Source organism: Balaenoptera acutorostrata, chromosome 10 (genome assembly GCF_949987535.1).
Source record: "Balaenoptera acutorostrata chromosome 10, mBalAcu1.1, whole genome shotgun sequence".
NCBI classification, from domain to species: domain Eukaryota; kingdom Metazoa; phylum Chordata; class Mammalia; order Artiodactyla; family Balaenopteridae; genus Balaenoptera; species Balaenoptera acutorostrata.
In genome coordinates this window covers 6309157-6331240 of record NC_080073.1, presented here as the reverse complement: position 1 = coordinate 6331240, position 22084 = coordinate 6309157, and the positions used below count along the sequence as shown (strand labels likewise).

Below are 22084 nucleotides of genomic sequence, written 5' to 3'. Positions count from 1 at the left end.
AACTATCAAGGAGGGTGTGAGGGTGGAATGTGCTCATAGGCTAGGGCTGAAATACATGCCCAACTTGAAGCCTGGAGGTTAAGGCCAATCTTTCCCAACACAGGGCCTGGGTGTGCAGGGGCTTTTCCCCAGGGAGAGCAGGTGCTATTGTAGAGATGACGATGCACATGTGTAAAGGAGTTAAAAACCCAGTGTTGGGGGAAAATGCTCACTGTCATTATCATACCCATTTTATAGGAGTAGAAACTGAGGCACAAAGTGGTTCAATAAAATGCCCTACATCACATAGCTGGTAAGTGGCCATGTCAGAACTTGAACCCAGATCCCCTCCCCCTGCATGTGATAGTCCCAGAACTCAGGGCAGGGCCCCTCCATGCTTGGGCCTCTCTCCCACTTTCTCTGAACCCCCAGACTGTGTCAAAAGACACATTTTAGTTGTTAGCTACCCCAAGGTCAGGCTGGGATATTGCTGTCTGTGCCCTGACCTAGAAGTCCCTCCTCGCCTGCAGAGGCACCTCTAATACAGGGAGGAAACAGGTGCTCAGGCACCTGACCACTGGCCCCTTTCAAGTCCTCATCTGTGATGGCAAATTCCACTAGGGCTCCATACCATCTTACCAGGATTCCAAACAAAAGACACAGCTTACTGGCAAAGGCACCACCTTGGCCAAATGATCTTTACAAGGAAAGGGCGGCCGGATGAGGGAACAAAGAGGATGCTCGTAAAAGAGATAGTCTTCTGGGAGATGCAAGAAACAGCTGAGAGGAAATAATTGAGGCTTTGTGGGGCAGTTCCTGGAACTGGGGCCAGAAACCGACAGGATGAGGGCCTCTTCCCAGAGGGTAAAGAAGTTCATTAGGCTAAACAAGCCAGACCCCCTAGTGCAGGTGATTAACCTAGGAAAGCTGCTCCCCCAGGGGTGACAGGACCGAACACATAACATCATTCCAGAGGAGACAAGGGGCAAAGAGTCAATATTTATCAAGGGCTTACTATGTGCTGAGCACCTCACGTGATGAGGCTCTTAATCTTCCTAATCACCGTTCTGAGCAAGCACATTAATTTATACATTTTTACAGAGGGAGAATCCGAGGCTCAGAGAGGTAAAGCAACTTGATCAAGAGTACACAGCCATCAAATGGCAGAGCTGGATTGAAACCCACGTGTGTCTGACTCTAAAGTCAGTGTTCTTTCCTCCCATGACGTACATTATTAGAGGAAATGTGGACATCCCAGGAACATTTCCAACTCACTGTTTCTGGAAAGCCCCATCAAAAGCAGAGTCTTGGGTTGGATGGACCAGGTGATGGTACCTAGTGGTCAATTCTCAAGTTCTTAGAAGCACAAAATAGAGAAATGTTAAGGGGAGGAGTTGATACAGATGACCAGAGGCTCAGGTAGGTGTGCATGAAGATCTTCCAGGTACGTGGAAGGAAGGCAGAATTATGTGGCAAGGCAGTAAGACCAGATGGTAGGCAGCCACAGCCCCAGGTCCCTAAAGGGTCCCCCGCACTGCTCCAGCTACCTTCCTTGGGAACCCCAAACTTTCCTGTGATCCAGGAATAAAAGGGGGTCTTCAGGACACAGCTGCTCTGCCAACTTCTGGCTGTTGTGTTTCTTTTTTTTTTTTTTAATTTATTGTACTGAAGTGTAGTTGATTTACAATGTTGTGTTAACTTCTGCTGTACAGCAAAGTAATTCGTGTATATATATATATATATATATATATATATATACACACACACACACACACACACACACATACATTCTTTTTCATATTCTTTTCCATTATGGTTTATCAGAGGATACTGGATATAGTTCCCTGTGCTATACAGTATGACCTTGTTGTTTATCCATTCTATATACAATAGTTCGCATCTGCTTAGTGTTTCTTTATATTGCTCATGCTTAGATACATAGATATTGGGTTCTCACTCTGCCCTGATCCCTAAAAAATGTTGAATCTGCAGTAGGCAGAGCATACACATTTATGCTACTAGGTACACTTTCTCACGCAGCTAAGAAATAGTTACTGTTTCTTCACTGCCTATTGTGTGAACTCACAAAAGCCCTGGGCGACGGGTGTTTTACCCCTAGAGTAGTTGCTGTTGGGGTCCCAGCACCAGTAGGTCTCCGTCGCCAGGCCAGCATGCCCACTCTCCAGCACGTTGGCTGCCAAGAGCTCACAGCCACCCCCCTTCTCCAGAGAATTGCCGTCTGTTGACAGGAACTTCACCAGGTGGTTGTGTCCTTTCAAGAGCACCCCACAGTCAATGCTGACATGGGGATGCATCTGGAGTGGGTAACAACTTTGTGACATGATCAGTCCCACAGCCCACAGTGGATCAGGCTAAGGCTGGACCTTATCTGTGGCCACTTCCCCGCTTGGCTCCCCGCTTCCCTATCCTGTTTCCCTCACCCCTTAAAGGTTTTTCTTAAGTGCTCTTCCTCAATAAATCACCCAATTTCCTAAGATATCCCCACCCTGTTTTACAGAACAGGAAACTGAGGCTTAAAAAGGATGCCCCCCCCAGCTTAGTCTGTCCCCAAAGTTCAAGCCCTTTCTGTTCCTTCGTCCTGCCTGGACAGAATGGACAGCAGACAGATCAGGAGGGGAAACCACAAGTCCTGGCAGGGATGGGCAGCTTCTCCTCCCCCAGCTGCAGCCCAGGCTTCCTCGGGCAGAGCGCGGGTCCTGTTTCCCTCCCCCGCACTGAGTCATCACCCATGCAGAGCGGTGAGAAATCATGGAGCAGGACTGGGCGGGCAGCAGGCACTTGAAATGAGATTTCTCAGAAGCCTCCGTCCAGCTCTGCTCAGGAAAGCAGGGGCTGTGCAGGATGCTCCTCCCCACGCTTGGTTGCTTCAGGATCGGAGGCAGGGAGACCCAGAGGCTGCTCTGCCTCCACCTGAGCCTCTCAGAGACAAACTATCCAAGGTGTTTCAGGGAGGATGGGGCAAATGGCAAAGCCCAGATACCAGGAGCTCGGTTGACTCAGCCACCAAAGCTGCACAGCAGGGTGACAGGAGACAATGTCCCCAGAACATGCAGCAAAGGCTGAGCCACACACCCCTGCATGTCCCCAGGGCCCAGAACATCAGAGGCAAACTCTTGAGCCCTGAATCCCTGCTTCATCCGATTTGGCTCCAGACACCCTCCCTCCAGTCACAACTTCTGGCTCTCAACTTTTTCATTCTTTTAATTGAAGTCAAATTTACATACACTGAAATGTACCAGTCGTGGGTGTGCCAGTAAGTGAATTTGGATAAATGTGTGCCTGTGTAATGAACACACTTCTCAGCATATAGAACATTTGCATCACTCCAGAAGGTTTTTCGTGTTCCTTTCTGATTAACCCCTGTAGGCCATCGCTGTTCTCATGTCTGTCACCATGAACTCGACGTGCCTGTTCTTGAACATCTTATAAATGGAACCACACAGTGGGTACTTTGGGGGTCTGGCATCTTTCACTCAACATCTTTTCTGTGAAATTCGTCCATGCTGGGCAGGCAGCAGGCGTGACTCCTGTCTTTTACTGAGTGGTATTCCATTGTGTGAATACACTGCAATTATTCCTCCATTGTCCTGTTGAGGGACGTTTGGGTTGTTTCTACTTTTTGGCTATTAAGAATAAGACTGCTGTGAACATTCTTGAATAACTCTGTGGACATATGTTTTCATTTCCCATGGATTAATAACTAGGAGAAGAATTGGTGGCTCATGGAAGTGGTATTGCTAACTTTACAGGAAACTAACAAACTGTTCTCTAAAGTGGACATATCATTCTACACTCCCACCAGCAATGTTTGACATTTTGAGCTGCTTTATAGCCTCACAAACATTTGGCTTTTCAGTGCTTTTAATTTTAGAAATGGCGTTTCCCTGTTGGCGTATGAAGTCAAGCACTTCTGCACATGCTCATTGGCCATTGGTATATATTATTCTGTGAAGCGTCTATTCAAGTCTTTTGCCTATTTTTATTTATTTATTTATTTATTTTTAAAATAAATTTATTTATTTATTTTTGGCTGTGTTGGGTCGTTGGGTCTTCGTTGCTGCACGCGGGCTTTCTCTAGTTGCAGTGAGCAGGGGCTACTCTTCGTTGCGGTGCGCAGGCTTCTCATTGTGGTGGCTTCTCTTGTTGCGGAGCATGGGCTCTAGGTGCACGGACTTCAGTAGTTGTGGCACGTGGGCTCAGTAATTGTGGTTCACGGGCTCTAGAGCACAGGCTCAGTAGTTGTGGCTCATGGGCTTAGTTGCTCCGCAGCATGTGGGATCTTCCTGGACCAGGACTTGAACCTGTGTCCCCTGCGTTGGCAGGCGGATTCTTAACCACTGCACCACCAGGAAAGTCCCTTGCCTACTTTTAAAAAATGTGTTTATTTTTATTTTTGTTAACTATTTTTCCATTTATAAATAGGAGAAAAATATTCTGCAAATCACCCTTTCTTAGAGAGGAATGATTAGAAATTAACTCATTTGTGCTGTTGAGACACACGTAGGTAGTTCCAAAGAGTTCCTCTTATTCTGTAGCTAAGGTCTCTTGCTAGGGGATTTCCAGCTATTGGGAGATGGAACCTCTCAGGAGATTCTCTGGCAGTGAGGATGGAGGTCATGATGCATCCTTGGTTGGTACTATTACATCTTAAATCTCTGTAGAGAATACTGGATTCCACATTGTCCATGCACTTCTTTCTAGCTCATTGATTGAATATATTAATATTAGGTTAATCAAGTTTATAAAAATTGAATCAATCATATTCTGTTGAGATAACTTAATTAAGCTCTTGGCTTCCTATCAAGCATCCATTTTCCTCTTCCTTCGTAATTCTTACTATGTTCGGTATCCACTCCTTCCCCACGCAGCCAACTGCTGCACCCCAAGATCCAGACTGGACCTCAGTGGTCTGAAAGTAATCCTCTTCCTGTTTGCAGTGATTGCCTTAGGATGAGCACACGAGCCAATTCTGACTGTGAGCCGTGAGGGCCTGTCTGCTGGGGGCTTTGGGGGAAGTTTCCTCTTTCTTAAGAGAAAACTTTTAAGAAGATGAGCTCTCTTTTTTGCCTTGGATGGTGCTTTGTGAGGTGCTGCCCGGAGTAACTTGAGATATCTTCCTACCAGCCTGAAGGAAATCTGACACTGATGACTACGAGCAGAGAGATTTAAGAAGTCAGGGCTCATGAAACCAACATGCAGTTACTGGATCAGTGAATCCGGAAGGCTCCTTCTGCCTCTGGACTCCAAGTTTCACGAGCCAGTGAACTTTCTGATTAGATTAGTGGAGGTTGTATTTCTGTTATCCACAGCTAAAAGGGTCCTAATACAAGTGCTGGGTATGCATGCTATTCTTTTAATTGTTTTTATTAAACTATATAACATTTAAAGTACACAATCAATGTTTTCAGTATATGCACAAGGTTGTGCAACTATCCCCAATATTTAATTCCAGAACATTTTCATCCTCCAAAAGGAAACCTGTACCCATTAGCAGTCATTCCAAATTCCCCTCTCCCCACAGCTCCTGGCAACTGTTAATCTACTTTTGGAATCTGAATTTGCGTATTCTGACATATATATGTATGTATATATATATATATATATATATATAAAATCATACAATAAGTGACATTTTCTATCTGGCTTCTTTTACTTGGCATAATATTTTCAAGGTTCATCCATGTTGAGCATGTGTAAGTACTTCATTCCTTTTTATGACTGAATAATATTCTTTTGTATGGATATACCACATTTTGTTTATCAGTTCATCAGTTGCTGAACATTTGGGTTGTTTCTACTCTTTGGCTTTTTTGAATAATGCTGTTATGAACATTTGTGTAAAGGTTTTCTTGTGAACATATGTTTTCAGTTGTCTTGGGCATATACCTAGGAGTGAAATCTTTGGGTTTTGTGGTAATGCTGTGTTTAACTTTTGGAGGAATTGCCACTCTGTTTTCTACAGCAGCTGCACCATTTCCATTCCAACTAGACATGTATAAGAGTTCCAGGTTCCCCACATCCTTGCCAACACTTGCTGTTGCTGGTTTTTCCTCTTTTATTATAGTCGTCATAATTGATGTGGAATGGTATCTCATTGTGGTTTTGATTTGCATTTCCCAAATGTTGAGCATTGTTTCATGTGCTTATTGATCGTTTTTATATTTTCTTCGGAGAAAGGTCTATTCAATCCTTTGTCCATTTTTAAATTGGATTATTTGTCTTTTATTGTTGAGTTCTAAGAGTTTTTATGTACTTTGAACATTAGACCCTTTATTAGATATACGATTTGCAAATATTTTGTCCCTTTCTGTGCATTGTCTTTTCACTTCCTTGATGGTGTCCTTTGAAGCACAAAAGGGTTTAATTTTGATAAAGTCCAATTTTTTTTTCTTTTTTTGCTTGTGCTTTTTGTATCATATCTAAGAAACTGTTGTCTAATCCAAGGTCACTAAAATTAACACCTATGTTCCCTCTAAGAGTTTTCCAGTTTTAGCTCTTACACGTGGGTCTCTGATTCATTTTGCATGTGGATATCCAGTTCTCCTAGTACCTTTTGTTGAAAAGACTGTTCTTTTCCTGTTGAATTGTCTTGGCACCCTGTCAGAAATCAATTGATCATAAAGACAGAGGTTTATTTTTGGACTGTCAATTCTATTCCAAGTGTATGTCTACCCTTATGCCAGCATCACAGTCTTGATTGCTTGATAGGTTTGAATTAAGTTTTGAAGTTAGGAAGTTTGATTCTTCCCAACTTTGTTATTCTTTTTCAAGATTGTTTTGACTATTCTGGGTCTCTTGCATTTCCACATGAATTTTAGGACCAGCTTGTTATTTTCTGCAAAAAAAAAAAAAAAAAAAGGCAACTATAATTTTGATAGGGAATGCAATGAATCTATAGATAAATTTGGGCAGTATTGCCATCATAAGAGTATTAAATCTTCCAGTCCATGAACACAAATGTCTTTCCATTTATTTACATCTTTGGTCACTTTGAAAGGTGCTTTGTAGTTTTCAGTGTAAAAGAAGTCTTTCACCTCTTTTGTTAAATTTATTTCTAAGTATTTTAATCTTTTGGTTGTAAATGGAATTGTTTTCTTAATTTCACTTCTGGACCATTCATTGCTAGTCCATAGAAATACAGCTGATTTTCAGATACAGATCTTGTGTCCTGCAACCTTCCTGAATTTAATTATTAGCTCTAATAATTCCTTCCTTCTTTCCTTCCCTCCTCTTTCCTTCTGCTTGCTTTTGGTTCAGTTGGCTCTTCTTTTTCTGGTTTCTTAAGGTGTAAAGTTAGGTTATTGATTTGAGATCTTTCTCCTTTTTTGTAGGCATTTACAGCTATGATGATTTCTAATATTATTCCATTGTGGTCAGAGGACATGTTTTATATGATTTTCAATCTTTTAAAAGTGTATAAAGACTTGTTTTAAGGCCTACTATGGTCCAACTTTGTGCTGTTTTTTGAGATTCAAAGAAAAAAAATATGTTGAAAAAAAAAAAAGATGGGAAAGGCTCTATCATGCAAACCATAATCAAAACAGAGCTTGAGTGGCTATACTAATATGAGAAAAAAATAGACTTTAAGAAAAAACCTGTTAGTAGAGACAAAGAAGGACATTTTATAATAATAAAAGGGTCAATGCATCAAGAAGATGTAACGATTATAAACATATATGTACCTAACAAGAGAGTCCTAAAATACATGAAGCAAAAACTGACGGGATTGAAGGAAGAAACAGAAAACTCAATAATGTCAGAGACTTCAATACCACACTTTGAATAACTTATATTTACCTAACAACAAATGATGTGGAGCATCTTTTCACATGCTGGTTTAACATCTGTCTTGGAGCTTTGAGCTGGCTCTTGCCTCTCCTTGGGGAACTCTTCCTAGGTATCTTCATAGCTCACTCCATCACTTCCTCAGGACTTCATTTAGATGGATCTTCTCTATAAGGCCTCCTCTAGAAACAGTCTAAATTTCAACACCCTTTCCAAATCATTCCTATTTCCTTCCTTTTTTTCCTTAAATCCCTATCACCTCTCACAAACATACAATGCCCTGGAATTGCATTATTCCTCTTGAATTTCTGTTATCTCACTAGCCAGCTCTGAAAACAATCCCAATACAGTGTGTTATTATTACCATCATCGTCATCACCACCCGCTGTTCAGACCTGGTTTATAACCTGGGCACGTGGTGCTGTCGTTATTCCTATGTCTGTCTCCTTCATGAGACTGGGTGCTCTTCAAGGGCTGGGTGTGCCCAGGGCTGTCCGAGCTAAGTGCCCCCCAGTGCCCAGGACAGGGTGTGACACAGTCAAGGACCCTCTGAGTGTTTGCTTCGTGAAGCCAGGAGGCCCTGTTCTGGCCCCAGGTAGGGACCGTGAATCAGACAGCCAGACCAAAATGAAACTGGGAGGTGAAAGCTTTCTGTGAACCTCTGGACTTGACATGGCTACGCTCAGGGCAGAGAGAGGAAGGCTCTGATGGTTCCCCAGGCTCACTGCTCAGGCCCCGAACAGAGAGGTCGGGACTGCCGGGAAGTGCAGGAGAAAGACACAGGGTCTGGGACCCAAGCAGAGCTGGATTTGAGTCCAGCTCTGACACCATTTATGTGACTTTCGACAAGTCCCTGCATCTCCATGAGCCTTGTTGCCTCATCTGTAAAGTGAGCACAACAGCACTTACCTCAGAGAGTGGTCGTGTGCATTGGGGTACCTCTAAGGCACCTGACACAAAATAGATGCTGAACACATGACTATAATAATAGGTAAAGTTTACTGAGCACTTCCTGCGTGCTAGGCATTACACACAGCTGTGTACAAGCACAATCTCATTTAACCGTCACAATGTACTCCATCAGGGAGTATCATCCCCATTTTATAGATGAGGAAAATAAGGCTTAGGGAAGCAACGAGATTTTGCCCGAAGTGACCCAGCTAATTAGTTACAGAGCAGACTTGAAGCACAAACCTGTCCGGCTCAGAATTTGTGCTCTTAGCTGATGCTACATTGTTCACCTGGGCTCTCCTCACTCTCCCCCTTTCCCCTTTCTCAGGGATCCCTTCTCCCCTCCTTCTCCTCAAGGAGCAGGAGGCAGCATTACGTAGAGGTCAGGAACCTGGGAACTGAAGATAAGCAACTCTGTGTCCACATCCCAGCTCTGTCATTTATTGGCTGTGTGGCGTTGAGCAAGTCACTGGCGCATTTCGAGCCTTAGTTTCTGTGCTAGTTTCCTAGGGCTGCTGTAACGAATTCCCACAAACTTGGTGGCTTAAAACAACATAAATTTGTTATCTCGCAGTCTGTAGGTCAGAAGTCCAGGGGGCTCAGCTGGCTATTCTGCTTAGAGTCTCACAGGCTGAAATAGAGGTGTCGGCCAGCCCAGGCCCTTACCTGGAGGCTCTGGGAAAGAACACGCTTCCAAGTAGAGTCAGGTTGTAGGCAGAATCCAGATCCTGTGACTGTAGGACTGAGGCCCTGTTTCCTTGCCAGTGGTCACCTGGGAGCTAGTCTCTGCTCCTGGGGCCACCCACATTCCTTCTCATGCAGGTCAAGTCTTTCTCATGCTTTGAAACTCTCCAGCTTCTCCTGTGGTTCCTTTCCTACTCCAACCAGGGAAAGTCTGCTTTTAATGGTTCATGTAATTAGACTGAGTCCACCAGGATAATCTCCCTATTTTAGGATCTGTAAATTTAATTACATCTACAAAGTCCCTTTGCCATGTAACATAACATATTCACATATTCATGATGGGATTAGACCACTGACATCTTTGGATGGGGCTGGGGTGGTACATTCTGGCGACCGACCGACTGCAGTTTCCTTTCCTTTGTTCATTCATTCAACAAGTGTTTATTAGCTTTGTAGCAGACACCATTGGTGCCTTCAGTACATGCCCACCCCAGCTTCCTGCTGCCACCACCTGCATCACCTGGTTGGAGGCTTTCTCCAGCTGTCAGAGTAACTTTGCAGAGCCCATAGAGAAGGACAGAAGTGCTGGGGAATTCATACCCACCCAGGAGCAATCCTCAACCTATAGCTGACGGGAGCTGGTGGATAAATATCCCAAGTCCATCACTCTTGAGATGCTGTAACTCCATGTGTGTCTTCACTTGCTCCCAGCAGGCTTCATCTCCAGTTGTCCACAGCGGTCACTTAATTAATAAAGCACACTTTCTGGGCTGCTTTCCTTTCCCTGCCTCATTCCCTACTCCTGGTCTCAGATCTCCCCCAAACTATACTTCTGCTGGTATCCTTGTCTCAGGGAATGCTTCTGGGATAACCAAGACAAGCCCTTGCTATATGACAGGCACTACTCCAGGCACCATTATTATCTCTATTTTGCAGAAGGGTTAACTGAGGCAGGGAGCAGATATGTAATTTGCCCTCACAGCTAGCATCTAGCAGAGTCAGGATTTGAACCTGGGCAGTCAGGTACAGGGCCCCTGCTGTTATAAACTAGACCATACCGACTTTCTCCTTAGCCATAAATTGGGAGCAGTATTCCCTGACTTACAGTGTCACCGTGCAGATTAAATGAGCTGGTGCTTGTGAAGGCTTAGTTATCATCCTGAGCTCCTCATAGTGAGCTCATGCTGAGTCATCATAGTGAGCTCTCAGTAAATGGCAGCTCCAAACCAACAATAACAATAACACGACTGACAGTAATAATAATAATTGCTCAAACCCAGCTCTGAGGCCAAAGGGAGACTGGTCACTGCAGGCAGATCCATTATCTGAGAGGGAATAAACAGCCTGGCTAAGTGCAGAGGAAGTTGGTGGGTGTTGTTATAGCAACTGATGAGCCTTCTTGTGTCCTCACAGCCAAGTGGGCAGCGAAGCAGGGGAGGAAGAAGCTCCTCAAAGGAAGCCAGCAGGAAGCAAATGGGGGCAGACCAAGGGAAGACCCCCTCCCTGCCCCATCCTGGCCCAGCTGCTGTGACTTCCATTCCTTGGGCTGAGACTGGTGGGGGCCAGGTAGGCTGCTTCCCTCCTGGGGCTGGGGGCAGAGAGATACTCAGAGGCCAGGCAAAGCGGGAAAGCACAGGAAGCCATAGCCCTCGGGCCCTCAGACCTGAGTAACCAGACAGTAAGCTTTGTGGACCAAGGAATGCAGTCCCTCACCCAGGGCGGAGTGAGTGCTCAGAAGCACTATTCCAAGAACAGAATCTGGCAGCTCCGCATAGGGGTGGGTGTGACTCTCGTGGACCCCAACACAAGAGTCTGCTAATGGCTAATGGCATGAGTTTGGTTTCTTAAGGTGCAAGCAACAGAAACAGACTCAGGCTAACGTTAAGGCAGAGGGAATTTGGTGAATTCATATCAGAGGCTCAGAACTTCGTGAAGGCTGGAGGACCTGCCTGGGACCCATGCAGGATCCAAAGCAATGTCAGAGGGCTGGATGCCGGGACCTTGGGAGTGAGACCAGAGCAAGGGCATTCTGGTCAGTACACCATCCCCGATGAGTAAAATCCAACCACTTTCATCTTTGTCCCTCTGTTAGAGTCTCAAATTCCAAAGGGGTGTGACCAGTGGGCTAGTTGATGGGCGATGGGTCAACCCCCTTTAGCTAGGAGTCCGTGACTTCACTCCCATTAGCTGTAGCCAAAGAGTAGAGATAAATCCTCGAAAGGAAATTGTCAGGATTGAAGTTGAGCTCCTTTGTGCCTTCCTTTGTAGATTTGACTTGGGAAACATTCAAATATTTTACGCAATTATGAAACAAAGTTAAAAAAAATCACTAAGTAAAAATTAAAATGTAACAAATAAACCTTTGCAAAAGTTGGTGATATAACCGCATAGAGAAGACTTATTTCTTAAAAACAGAGTAATTTGTACATCTCTGGTGGGATATACCCAAAGAGGCCTAAAGACAAAAATAACTGCAAAAAAGAAAAATAATGTGCTAAGTATCTACCATGTGTCATGTCTGTGTGAGTTGCTATGAAACACTGATGGATAAGGCAGACATCCCTGCTCTCATGGAATTGGTTGTTTTGTGGCCTCCACTATCCTTATTCCTTTCCAATATCATCCCAGTTTCCTAAAATTTTTTTACTATGGAAAATTTTAAACATATACAAAAGTAGACAGGATAGTATAATAAAATCCATGTATCCATCACCTAGCATCACCCATTATCAAGCTTGTTTCATTTTACCCCCACCTCCGTTCTTCTCCCTCGTCCTGTATTATTCTGAAGCAAATTCCAGACTTCATATTATTTTCAGTATGCCTTCATAAATATTTCAGTATATCTCTCTAAAAGACGACTCTCTCAAAAAAATAAATAACCACAATATCATTATCACACCTACAACAAATAACTACCCTTTAATAGCATCAAACATTCAGTGTTCAGATATCCAATTATTTCATAAACACTATAAAATGTTTTATGTATTGTTTGGAATTGGTTACACATTGTGACTGGTTGATATGTATGTCTCTGAAGACTGTTAATTTATGGATTATCTCTCCGTTATTTTTCCCACTTACAATGCATTTCTTCTTTTTTTTTAATTTTTTTTATTTTTGGCTGTGTTGGGTCTTCGTTTCTGTGCGAGGGCTTTCTCCAGTTGCGGCAAGCGGGGGCCACTCCTCGTCGCGGTGCGTGGGCCTCTCACTATCGCGGCCTCTCTCGTTGCGGAGCACAGGCTCCAGACGCGCAGGCTGAGCAGTTGTGGCACACGGGCCCAGCCGCTCCGTGGCATGTGGGATCCTCCCAGACCAGGGCTCAAAGCCATGTCCCCCGCACCGGCAGGCAGACTCTCAACCACTGCGCCACCAGGGAAGCCCCTGCATTTCTTTAAAGAAAAAAAAAAAAAGCTGGGTTGCTTTTTCTGTAGTTTTCCAGAAATCCAGAGTATCTGGATTTTGCTGATTGCATCAGCATGGTGTTGTTTCACATATTCCTTTGTCCTCTGAATTTCCTGGAAACTGATAGCTGACTTAGAGCTGTGCTGTCCAGGACAGCTGTCACCAGCCACTTGTGGCTACTGAGCACTTGAAATGTGGCCCGTCCAAACTGAGACGTGCTGTGTCAAATACACACCACATTTCAAAGATTAACCCTGAAAAAAGCATGGAAACTATTTCACTGATCATTTTTCATATTGATTATATATTGAAATGATAATATTTTGGATAGATTGGGTTAAATAAGGCATACTATTAAAATTAAGTCCACTGGTTTCTTTTTACTTTTTTTTCAATGGGCTTCCTAGAAAATTTTAACTTACATATGTGATAAGTTGATTCGTCTCCGTGTGTATTTCACTGGATAGTGCTGGGCTAGGGACTTGATCAGATTCCGTTTAATTTTATGGCAATTTCAGAGGCCTGTGGTGTTCTTCCATCACGAGGCACTTAGTGTCTGCTGGCCTCTTTTTTTGTGATGTTTGCAACCACTGGTTCCCAAAGCCTGGATCCACTAATAGGGGTTGCAAAATTATGATTTTCTTGTTCTATTGTTTCATCTATGTATTCACTGCCATTCTATGACGAAAATTCTTAAGTGAATAGTCAGCCCCTCAGAGAAGTCTTCCCCGATGTCCCTGTGTAAGGCGATCCATGGTAGATTCTTTCACTGTGCTATTGTCTCCTCCATGGCCTTTTTGCCATTTGTCGTTATCAGTGTATTAGCTTGCTTGCCTGTTGATTGGCGGGGGCTTCCACTGCTGTGTAAGCCTGGGACGGGAGGGCTACTCTGGCTTAGTCAGCCATGAAATCCCAGCGTCCCAGCCTGCGGAGGTTCTGGGGAAGAATTTGGGGAAGGGATGGAGGGATTCAGAAGTGCACAAGACCCCAGACCATAACACAGGAAGCCTGAGCTCTCATCTGGCTCTGCTCTGTGCTGAGGGTCACTCCCACCTCCAGAGGCCTCCATTTCCTCAAGTGGGGTGAGCAGGTGGGCATGGCTTCAGCTCTGAGGGGCTCTCCCTCCGCAAGAATGGCCTCCCATCAGCTCATGCTTCTAGAGGCCTCTCTCCCGCGGGGGCTGAGCTGGGGCCAGGTGGCAGATGATTAAAGAGACACCCCACAGCTAAGAAATCCAAAAACTAATTAACCTCAGCCCGGCAGACTCAAGGGAAGCCAGTCTGGCCGGCGCACTGATGGCAGGTGGCATTAATACCTAATGGTACATTCTAATTGCTGTCTTTCCCCGAGTCCCTCCTGGTTCCCGAAGCACTTTCAATCAGGCAAAGAGCATCCACATAGAGCTTCTGAGCCCTAGCCCCTGGGGGGAAGAGGCCATGAGACAGAAAGCCACCCTACCAGGAGCTAACAAGTAAGTTGGCCAGACGAGATTTACCATTCAGAGAGGAGGGAAGAGCGGAGCAGGCCAGGGTGATGGAGTCGGCTGCACCCGCCTCCCAAAGTTGTCGGAGAAATTCGGGGATGTGACTTTCTTGGCACTCTGCTGGTGTGTCTAAATGCTCCCAACAAGCGTTGGTCCCTCACAGTTCTGTAGGGTCATCTCGGTGAATAGGATTATCTCCACCAGGCCTTTTGGGAAACTGAGGCTCAGGATCAAGAATGACTCGGGAAGGTTGTAGAGCTGGAAAGCCAACCCATACTGCTTTATTCATTCACTCAGAAATGTTTACCAGTCCTGCTGTGCACTGCACAGTGTGCCAGGCATGGAGGGTGCACAGGTGTCTTAGGGCAGGTTCCCGGGAAGGGGAGCCCGAGTCAGGATGCTTATGCCTGTGGGGTGGGTACTAAGTGAGGATGCCTGGCCCTGTAGGGCGGCACCACCGAGTCGGTCTCACCTTGAGGCAAGCAGGCAGGATTTTGTACGTGTGTCCGTCATTGGCTATGGGCTATCCCAGGTGTGGAAGGCAAGGGGGCTCCTCCTTGGCCAAGGGCAGCTCTCAGGAGAACTGAGAAGGGCAGTAAGAGCACACATTACAGCAGGTATACAGTAGGTAAGGAAAACAGTCAGGGCCTTACAGTCCAGGGGTAAATATCAAGGGAAACCCTCCCAAAACTCACTAAGACCTCCTGACACCACCCTATAAGGATACTTACACTTCTCATGGGAAGTAAAAAAGGATGAACTGTCATTAAAGACAATGTTGTGGGAACTGCTATGTGCTAAGCACTGTTCTAAGCACTTGAGATACAGTAGTGGAAAAAAGAAAAAGGCAGAGCTTATATTCCAGTGGGTAGCAGGGCCACCCAGTTGTGCATCTCCAGGAGGTGACGTTGCCCTATCACACTGTAGTCTGTGTAAATGGTGACCTCAGGAACCGTGCAGTGCACAGCCTGTGCAACAGGACACAGCTGACCCAGTTGGCGGAGACAGACAATAAACATAGGTGAGTAGAGTATGTACCACGTTAGATGGTGAGAAATGCCGAGGAACACAAGGCAGAGAATACAGGGAGGGTGTGGTCCTGGAGGCTGGCATAGCCAGGGACAGGCTCACTGAGAAAATGACTACATCAGTCAGCATCCTGGCAGGGAACAGCGGGCACGACAAGGGGGTCACAGGAGGAGAGTTAGCAGAGGGACTGCTTACAACAATATGGGCAGGATGGAGGAAAACCACGGGGATAGTGGCGTGGGGCTACCGTCCCCCTGAGGGTGGGAGAAGAGGAGACAGGACGGAGGACAAAGAGGAGGAAGGCTGTGTGCACACGGCCTGCAACAGTCATCTGGGAAGGGAGCCTGGGGAAAAAATACCCGACCTCACTCTTTTCTCCCCTCATCAACCTTCTCACGGTCCCCGCCACGGGCCAAACCCAGTGGGAGCCAGAGGACAAAGGAGTCTGTGGGTTTAGTCCCTATAGTCAGCACCTGGGGGACAGAGCAGGGTAGAAATAGGTGTTGAGTAGATCCAGGTGTGCAAATAGAAGATACTCGCACAGTGATATTTGAGCAGAGACCTGAAGGAAGCAAGGTCAAATGGATATCTGGAGTAGAGTATTCCAGGTAGAGGACAGAGCGTGGGCAAAGACCCTGTGGTGGGAGAGTGGTTGGCATGTCTGCGTGGCAGCAAAGAGAGAGAGAGGAGTGCGTGAAATCCCAAGATGGCAGGGGTGCTGGGAAGAGACTGATTGTCTAGGCTCTTGATGTGATGAGCAGCCCTGGAGGGTGCAGAGCAGAGGAGAGCGTGCTCTGGCTTAGGTTTTGACAGCATCCCTGTGGCTCAGTGCAGAGACCAGGCGGAGTGGAGCAGAGGTGGAGGCAGGGAGAGCAGGGAGGAGGCTGGGCAGCAGCCCAGGTGAGAGACATGGTTGCTGGGACGGGGGTGATGGGAGCAGAGGTGGTGACACAGGATTGGATGCTGATTCTGTTTTGCAGGTGGTGGAATGGAGTTTTCTGATGGATTGGCTGTGGGAGGCGGGAGAAAAAGAACTTGTTATTCTTGTCTATTATCCTTCAGCAACTTATTTACAGCCCACGAGCGCCCTTTCTAGGAAGTCGCTTGGGGAAGGAGAACCTAGGATATCCGCAAATTCTCTGTGAAGCCTCTGGGGATTACTGTTGGCTGTGGGGAGGGGATAGAGCATAATGATAGTGTTATGGTTCTGCTTAAAAGTGATGAGTCTCTTAGAGTTGCAGTCTGAAATGCTTGGTTACAATGAAACGATAAGAAGGCTGAGATTTACTGCGTAGTAACATGGGAGTGGGTGAGGCTATAGAGGAAACGAAATCGGCCATAAATTGAGAGCTGCTGGAGTTGGGCGATGGTACATGGGTGTTCGTTACACTCCACTCTCTACTCCAGTGTAGCTTTAGTTTTTCCAAAATAAAAGATTTTTAAAATCCTTTTTGTGGATCCTTGTGGTGGAACTGTTCTGTGTCTTGACTGTGGCAGTGGTCACATGAATCCATGCATGGGATACATTTGCAAAAAACTGATTCTACACACACACACGTGTACACAAACGAGTACATGTAAAAGTGGTGAGATCTGAATAAGGTCAGTGGGTTGTGTCACTGTTGATATCTTAGTCATGATATTATGCTAAAGTTATGAAGGATGTCACCACTGGGGGAAATGGTGAAGAGTACGTGGGACCTCCCCACAGTACTTCTTACAATTGCATGTGAATCAACAGTTATCTCAAAATTAAAAAAAATTCAAATCCCTGTAAAAGATTAGAGGAGAAAATAAGTGTTGGTAAGGATGTGGAGAAATCGGAACCCTGTTGCATTGTTGGTGGGAATGTGAAATGGTGAGGACACTCTTAAAAACAGTAAGGCAATTCCTCAACAGCTTAAACACAGCATTACCATATGATCCAACAATTCCACTTCTGCGTATATCCAGGTGTACTGAAAGTGGGAACTCGAAGAGGTGTTTGTACACCCATGCTCATAGCAGCATTATTCACAATAACCAAAGGGTGGAAATGATCCAAATGTCCACAGACAGGTGAATAGATAAATAAAATGTGGTAAATATGCTAAGTGAAATAAGCCAGACATGATAGGACAAATATCATATGATTCCACTTATGTGAGGTCCCTAGTGTGGTTAAATTCATAGAGACAGAGAGTAGAGTGGTGGGTGCTGGGGGCTGGGAGAGGGTATAATGGGGACTCAGTCTTTAATGGGTACCAAGTTTCAGGTTGGGAAGATGAAAATGTTCTGGAGGTGGATGGTGGTGATGGTTGCACAACAGTGTGAATGCATTTAGTGTCATTTAACTGTACACTTAAAAATGACTAAGGTGGTAAATTTTATGTTACGTGTTTTACAACAGTAAAAGACATTAGGGAGAAGCAGGTCCGCCCATGTCTCGAAAAAGGTAAAAGTGGGTAATAATCCATGTTATCAGGTTCCCATATTCTCTGTCCAGAATGACATCATCCAAGGCAGAGGGAAAGCCATGGACAGACTCTCTCTCAGTGCCTGCATTTCCTTTTTGGTGCCATCAGAAGAATCCCAGGCAGGGCTTTTTCAGACAACAGTGATATCCCCAATATGGGAGTCCCTGAGACAGTGAGAAATTAACCATCAAATGGTCAATGAACACCTGTGGTGACAGCCATCTAGGAGCGATCAACAGGTTCTGATAACATATAATGGGATCTGAGCAACTAGTTAACTCCTACACACCCTTCAGATCCGAGCTCCAACATCCCTTTCTCAAGGAAGTCTTCCCTGATTTCCTGGACTAGATCATGTTTCTCTATTTCAGAATCACCATATATCCCAGTTTGCCCAGGATAGTCCCAGTTTATGCCATTTGTCCAGGCATAGTTATTAGTAGCACTCACTTTCATCTCAAAGGGTTCCAGGTTTCAAAGTTAAACCATATGTTCATCCCACCTATTACAGATTGTCTGAGCATCTCTTAATTGTGACTAAGATATCATATAATGTCTGTCTCCCAGCTGTGGTGTGAAGGCTCCCGAGGGCAGGGACATGCCTGTCAAGTGCACTGTTATATCCACAGTGCCTAGCACAGTGCTTTATGTTTAATGTGAGCTCAACAAATATTGGTTAGATAATGAATATTTTCATTACTTTGTAAGTGTCTATGGTGGCAGTGGAGCTGCCCCTTGAAGATTCCCTCCTGGGAAGAGTGTATTTGGCCAATAGCCTCCAGCTGCTGCCCCAGCTGCTCCCAGACCATGACTGCGTATGGGGGGTGGGTACCAGAGCTGGGCCTTCCCCTCCCAGTGAGGGCTCCTCTAACAGCCAGTCTTTTCTTCGGGGCCCCCACCCCCGATGGCCCAGCCAGCGTTTTCTCAATGCCACATGGCAGCCTGAGGCTCCTTCTCCCCAAGCCTCTTCTTCCCTCTCTCCTTTCACAGGTGTCCAACCACCACTGCAGCCTGAGGCTCTCCTGTCTACTTTGTGCTCTCTTTCTGCTTTATTCCTCACGAGGAGCTCCCCAATAAATCCCTTGCATGCCTCTTGTCTTGAGGTCTGCTTCTTGGAGGACCTGAACAGGTGTTCCATCACAGTAAGACTGTGAAGTGGGAACCAGGGTCCACTGTTCTGTCCCCACCAAGACACACCCCTTCCCTTGGAAGGAGGTGAGCCCCAGCCCAGCCTGCTCTCCCATTGCTCATAGTCAGCGGCTGGAGACCATGACCTCGGGCCAGTTCTCTTGTGCTTTCACAGATTTTTCTTTGCCATTTCTCTACCTACTCTTGCCCAATTAGCTCAGGAAAATTTCTTCCTCAACTTCTCTCCTCTCTCTCTGTGTCTCTGTCTCTGTTTCTCTCACTTTATCTTCTTCCCCATGGGCTCAACCACTGATAGTTTCCAACTCTTTCTCTAACTGCTCCCTCCAAAAATTAGCCTTATGAACATGAGATTTTCCCGTGACGTAACCTAAATCTGAAACAACTAAGAGTAAAATAACAAGCAACATACAACTTGTGAAGCCCTTGAAAATGTCCAGACATTGTCATCAGCATCTTCACAAATGTTGTGCCTCCTCTAATTAAATCTGCTTTTCTCCAGCTGCAATATTCAAGATCAATTAAATAGATAAAGGGCATTGATTAAACAGCTCTAGCTCTGGTGGTACAGAAGCCTGGCTGCACATTAGAATCCCCTGGAAACTTCCTAAAAACAGCAATGCCCAGGCCCCACAGCTGAACAATTAAAACGCTGATGCCCAGGCCCCATTCCAAGATTTTTAGATTTTATTGTTTGGAAAGGGGGCCTGGGCATCTGCTTCCTGTGGGATTAGAATGTGCAACCAGGGTTAAGATCCAGTGATACAAGAAGTTTCACACATGCTTTGGTTAATTTGGTCAGATGAGCAATACTATTTCATTTTGCAAATGAGGAACCTGGGGCTCAGGGACCTGGAGAAAGTAGAACCCAGATGTCCCAGGTCTGTGTCTGGTACTGGGCAGGGGCAGCCTGGAGCAGAGACGGAGGAGGAGGCAAACTTCCTCTCCCTCCCCCAGTCCACCTCCACCCAAGCAATTCACAGCTGGCACTTATGGTGCCATTCTTTACATTAAGGCTGGAGGGCCTGTTTTGTTCCATTTTGTTTAACATATGCAGACATCCTGGAGCAGTTATTTACAGCAGCCATCTCAGGGGTCAGAATGTTATTGTCATGGATTTGAGTGCAGAGCCCAGCACAGGGCTGGCCAAAATTCGATGCTTTAGAAATGTTTGTTGAAGGATTGTTTAGATACATACCAGACAGGACGAATGATTAGATGGATACACAGAGAGACAGACATAAATGGATGATGATAAGCGGATAAATGGATACAAATGAATGGATGGGCAGTCGATTGAATGGTTGGATGGATGGGTGGATGGATGGATGGGTGGATGGATAGATGAGTGAATGCAAGAATAAATGTGTCTACACCCTGCCTTGTGTCACAAAGGATTTGACATACTTAAAAGGACTTGAGATACTTATAGTAAAATTAAAAAATAAAATTTTAGCACCCTCTCGGTACTTGGCTCTGCTCTAGGCATTAGAACACATCCATGAACAAGAGGCAAAGGTGTGTCCCCTTGTGAACCTTACATATGAGCAGTATGAGACAGACAATAAACAATAAAGATAATAAATGAGTAAATTATAGAGTATGTTAGAAGGCTAAGAGCTATTGGTGAGAGAAGAGGACAGGGAAAGGGAGACTGGAAAAGCCAGAGAGGCAGGGTTGGGATGCAGTTCTAAATGGAGAGATCAAGGAAGGCCTCATGGAGGAGGTGACCTCTGAGCAAAGACTTGAAGGAGGCGAAGGAGGGAGCCCTGCAGAGATCTAGGGGGAGAGCATCCCAGCTGGGGGAAGGGCCTGTGCAAAGGCTCTGGGTGACGGTGTGCCAGCTGAGTTTGAAGGATAGTATCAGAGGCTAAGCAGCTGGAGCAGAGGGAGTGAAGGGGAGAGTAGAAGGGGGTCAGAGGTCACGGGGTGGCCACAAAGGGTCTTGTAAGTGATGGTGAGGACTTTGGCATTTTTGCTGAGTAACAAGGGAGTCCTAGTAGGGTGTAGGGCAGGGGAGGGCTGTGATCTGGCTTAGATTTTAAAAGGTTCCCTCTGGCCACTCTGTTATAAATCAGCAGGCTTTAGGAGGTTAGGGTGGAAATAGAAAGAGCAATGAGAAGTCATCCAGCTAAGCGGGGATGCGAGCTCACACCGGGATGGTGGCAGCCAAAGAGATGGGAAGTGGTTGGAGTCTGGATATATTCTGAAGGTAGATCCAATAGGATTTCATGGCACTGAGGAGATAATAAAATGGTGATTGTTTGAAAGCCATTAAGTTTAGGGTGGATCATTACACAGCAATAACTAACCCAAACAGGGAGACGTAAAGGGGTAGCTAGAAGGGAAAGAGGAGTCAAGAAGATTGTTATGTTGTTGTTGTTATTGTTTTAAAGATGGGAAAAATAATGGTGTGTTTGTATGCTGATGAGAATGATCCACAGGAGGTTAAAAATGATGCTGGGGAAGAAGAGAGAGGGTTGCTGGAGAGATGTCTTTGAGCAGAGGAAGGGGGATGGGGTCCAGGGCACAAAACAGATGCATAAGAGAGTGACCAGCTCACCCGTGGCAACAGGTAGGAAGCCTGAGTAGTGGGTGGAGATGCTGGTGGGAGGGTCGGTGTATGGTCTGTGGATGTTCCGATGGCTTTGGGTTTTTTTGTTTGTTTGTTTTTAATTAATTTTTATTGGAGTATAATTGCTTTACAGTGTTGTGTTAGTTTCTGCTGTACAGCAAAGGGAATCAGCTATACATATACACATATCCCCCTCTTTTTTGGATTTCCTTCCCATTTAGGTCACCACAGAGCAGTGAGTAGAGTTTCCTGTGCTATACAGTAAGTTCTCATTAGTTAGCTATTTTATACATAGTAGTGTATATATGTCAATCCCAATCTCCCAATTCATCCCACCCCCCCCTTCCCCCTTGGTATCCATGTTTGTTCTCTATGTCTGTGTCACTATTTCTGCTTTGCAAATAAGATCATCTATACTATTTTTCTAGATTCTACATATATGCGTTAATATACGGTATTTGTTTTTCTCTTTCTGACTTACTTCACTCTGTATGACAGTCTCTAAGTCCATCCACATCTCTGCAAATGACACAATTTCGTTCCTTTTTCTGGCTGAGTAATATTCCA

General features: G+C 45.4%; 1 pseudogene; it reads right to left on the bottom strand.

Moving 5' to 3' along the window:
- Positions 1-22084, bottom strand: part of LOC103008698 (store-operated calcium entry-associated regulatory factor-like) — a 52754-nt pseudogene that overhangs the window by 3996 nt on the left and 26674 nt on the right.